The 4,449-nt window shown below is 39.3% G+C and overlaps 1 long non-coding RNA gene across 1 annotated transcript; it reads right to left on the reverse strand.

The window, feature by feature from the left end:
- Positions 1 to 2,293: 2,293 nt before the first annotated feature.
- Positions 2,294 to 3,811, reverse strand: LOC108839629 (uncharacterized). Its single transcript, XR_001947697.2, has 4 exons — positions 3,455 to 3,811; positions 2,999 to 3,270; positions 2,844 to 2,933; positions 2,294 to 2,746 (listed from the first exon to the last, which is right to left on the reverse strand). It is a non-coding gene; the product is annotated as an uncharacterized LOC108839629 (long non-coding RNA).
- Between the last annotated feature and the right edge of the window lie 638 nt (positions 3,812 to 4,449).

Below are 4,449 nucleotides of genomic sequence, written 5' to 3' on the forward strand. Positions count from 1 at the left end.
TCACCAATGATCAAAACCCATCCTAAGGTCGTGCATCACTTCCCCCTTTGTTACCCATAAAACTGCCTCTCCACACATATCTGTCTTCAAGGCTGTCTCAGTCCTTAGAAGTGAGGTCCGCCCTCCTATGTTCTCTCCTGGATATTTGCGTGTGTTGTATGGATGTATAGGAAATCCATGGCGTGGCAAACAACAATCAAAACTCATCAGAGGGTCGTTCTCAGTTCTCTCCTCTTGATTGCCTTCAAAACTGTTTCTGTCCTGCCTTTGAATGCATATCTGTCTTTGATTGTTGAATCCGACCATCTCTTTATTTTTTTCTGGTTTTCTTTGTGTTTCAGGGTGTAGGAAAAAGCCCTAGCGTGCCTGCAAAGGCACATACTTTCCTTGTATTTATAAAAGAAGTGGTGGTTACTTTCTAACCATTGCATATTTTCGGTATTAGTTATGTCAATTGATTTAGGTGTTGACTGGTTTTCCCACTACCACCCGCAAACGCAGCTTTTACAATTGATAGCGGTTAACAGCGTTTCAAAACAATCACACCAACCGCTTTCTACCGCTCCGAACCACTTTGTACCGCTCAAAATCAAAAGCTCTTTCCCGCAAGTGTTTGTAGTTGCGGGCAGTCGTGATTGAAAAAAAAAATTAAACATTAAATTAGATTTAGATTTTTTATATCCTAACTAATCAAATCACGTACAACTACTCTATTTATTTTTAATCAATGTTATATATGTGTATATTTGATAATATCCCAATCACGTTAACCCTAATTCAGTTTCAATCCATAGCAATCATGGCTTCCAACCGAGAAGAAAGTCAAGAAACTAATGTAAGTGGATTATGATTTTTTTTTCAGCTTCATTGTTTTATGATTTGTGAGCGGTTTTGTTGTTAAAATTCTCTAAATCACCAGTAGATCATTCATATATATTTGTATGTTTTGTAATTGGATATATGTTAAACTGGTCTTTGAATAGAAACTCCAGTGGTCAGATGAGATGACTCGTTTCTTGTTAGAACTGATAACACTGAAAAATAAGATGGAAATTGTAACAACCCGGTTCGTTCTAACCGATTGGTTTAGTTTAAATTAAAAATATTTGTGTAAACCAAAGTTAATTCCTTAAATAAGATCGGGAGTGTGTGTGCATAAGGGGAGGTGTAACCCTAAGGTATTGGAAGCCACAACTCACCTCGAGATTATTGAATCTTCTCCACTCCTTGTCTTCGTCTTCTCTCTCGATTCCTCTCAGCTGCTCGATCTCATAACCGTACGGAGAGCTTGGTCACCGCCATTATCAACGCTTAACCTTGCCGTGCCGGATTCAAAGACGCATGCGACTAAAGAGATTAGTGTTTCGGTTACGTCATCGTGAGGAGGAGGCGAGACACATCCATTCGTGTTGATCATCACCAAGGTTATTCCTCACCTTTGGAAGAGACGCCATAGACGCCATTTTTAACGGAGCCGCTTCATCACCATCCCACTGCCACTTTTCCATTGGATCCGAGAAGGAATAAAGAGGAGAGATCTTAAGCCGGTTGTTTTGTCATCATTGAGCCGGGTGTTCTCTTGACCTGAGAGCCACCATAGGTGCATTCCTTGTCCACCGGAGACGTTACCTTGTTGTCGGAGATGTGACGTTTCTATAACCAAAGAGAAACGTGAGATCTTGTTTAGCCCTAACTCTTGCTTGAGATCATGGACCAGCTTGCTGATGGAGAAGATGAGACTAAGGATCAGCCAGCTGAAGAAGATGCCTTAGCTATTTCTGAAGGACCAATGACCCGTGCAAGAGCTCAAGGAAACTATTAGAAGTTTACTTAGAATGTCTTTGAATCAAGAAGAATGTCTTGGAGGAAGCTTGATACTTCAAAACACACTCATTACCATCCAAGTTATCTTACCATCAAGCTGAGTATCATTTAGGCTAGCAAGTGAAGCATGCTCTTTTCTTATCTATGTTTTTGTCCTACTGGGTTTTGCATAGATAGGTTTTTAATGAGACATTTGTCTTGCTATTTAAATCACCTAGATTGATACTCTCGGATCAGACTATATGTTATATTTAGTCCTAAGTTTTTATGTCTTTTATTTTCTACATTTCGAAACAAGAAGAGCCTGTTCCTTTATTGTTTTTGAGTTCCAAGAGCTTGTGCATGTACAAGTCTCTTCTTATATATATGTAGTCTCGCAAACCTAATAAGAATCATCCATCTTTTATCAAAAACCTTGTTCTCTCTTTTGCTTGCTTGCGAGTAGTATATATTTAGTCCTAAGTTTTTATGTCTTTTATTTTCTACATTTCGAAACAAGAAGAACAAGAAGAGCCTGTTCCTTTATTGTTTTTGAGTTCCAAGAGCTTGTGCATATACAAGTCTCTTCTTATATATATGTAGTCTCGCAAACCTAATAAGAATCATCCATCTTTTATCAAAAACCTTGTTCTCTCTTTTGCTTGCTTGCGAGTAGTCTAGAGTTCTTGTTGGTGTGTAATATCCAACAGCCCAAGAGTGTCTATCTCGGTGTGTCATATCCAATCTAGTCACTTAGGAGTATCAAGGAGTCTTTCCGCAACCTCTTGTGTCACCATTCGATCCACAACCTTAAGAAAATTGAGTCTTTGACTCGTACTTGCAAGGATCTATCCCATACTGATCAGAGAAGCATCCTAGGAGTCTATCATCAGCTTGACAGCCTGTGAGTCAAACAGACTCATATATAGTTACAGAAACATCACTGGTAACATGTACATAAGAAAAGTGATCAAAATGTAATACTTTTCAAATAGACAACCAGTATTAAAATCTAATTGGGAAATATGAAAAATAGTTACTTATCCATTTTATGGTTGCCATCAAACTGTTCTTGTCATGTGGAGGGTCGGTGACAGTGCTCTTCACATCAGTTATCTCACCGATGATGTCTGTGGAATGATTATTATTAGATAACTAATCAGAGTAGACAAATTTACAGATAAGAGAGCAGTACCTGGAAGATGAGTGTTTGTGCTGGCAAGACAAAGCAGCTCGCTATGATTACGAACCGGAAAGATTTCAAACCTATCGGAATAGTCAGTTCGGTTATCTCATCAAAAGAGGTTGAGTCGCTGAAACGAATCATCATAGAGGAGTCCGACAGTCGGTAATTCCGATTACATCGGGCCACATCAAACCGGCTAGAGAATATAGTGAGCCCGCTTTCAGATTAGGCATGTGAGTTGCAAGTCGGTTCACATTCACCGTCGACGGCATCATGGTCGACTAAACAAAAAAAAAGCCATAAAAAATCCTGTTAATACCGATTCAGAAAATATTTTAAAAAATCACTAATCGGTTCTGAAGATCTAAACAGAATATTGTTAAAAACGACTGAGACATTTACCCAATGTAGTTATGAACTCAAGCGGAGGTACAAAACAAACTCAAGTGGAGGAACATAACATACCTGGGAATCAAGCAGACACATATCGACTCCCATTAGTTCGCGCTGCATCGGACGTTACTGGCCTCCCAGAAGCGGAGTAACCGGACTTGAGCGGTTGAGGAGCATCTTCCCTTTTGTAATCAAAGTTTCACCGCCTCGCATGAAGAAGCTCGTATTCAGGATAGATAGTGGTGATGATTTAAGAATGACTTTAAAATGGGGAATCTTTAACTGATATAGATCATTAGCATATGAAGCTGAAACAACTCTCTAAGAACTCTTGTTCTGTCTGGACATCGAATGGCTGAGAGGAAATCTAGTCGGAGACCCTAATACGAAAACGACCTCCACAGCCGCATTTGATTTGAAGTATATTTGTAGCTGGTCTGGCTGAGTTAAACTAATTTAAGGCTCATCCCCTATATAAAAAGCCAAAGTCCAACGTAAAATTTAATGAAATGCAGTGTATTTGTTTTTGGACACGTGTTGATCTCTTAGAAATCCATTTTCCTGCGTGGAAGCCTAAGAAGTGAATAAACCTCTTCTTTATAATAATAGATTTTAATATCAAAAAGGTCTTTGCATAGATAGTAAAAAAAAAAAAAAATTGAGGCAGGTGGAATCCCTCAGGGCACCTGGAGACATTTTCTCATATGATGATAGACAATTAAGTTGGAACTGAGAAGACGACCCGGTTCGTTCTAACCGATTGGTTTAGTTTAAATTAAAAATATTTGTGTAAACCAAAGTTAATTCCTTAAATAAGATCGGGAGTGTGTGTGCATAAGGGAAGGTGTAACCCTAAGGTATTGGAAGCCACAACTCACCTCGAGATTATTGAATCTTCTCCACTCCTTGTCTTCGTCTTCTCTCTCTATTCCTCTCAGCTGCTCGATCTCATAACCGTACAGAGAGCTTGGTCACCGCCATTATCGACGATTAACCTTGCCGTGCCGGAGTCAAAGACGCATGCGACTAAAGAGATTAGTGTTTCGGTTACGTCACCGTGAGGAGGA

This window comes from Raphanus sativus, chromosome 2 (genome assembly GCF_000801105.2).
Source record: "Raphanus sativus cultivar WK10039 chromosome 2, ASM80110v3, whole genome shotgun sequence".
Classification (NCBI taxonomy): domain Eukaryota; kingdom Viridiplantae; phylum Streptophyta; class Magnoliopsida; order Brassicales; family Brassicaceae; genus Raphanus; species Raphanus sativus.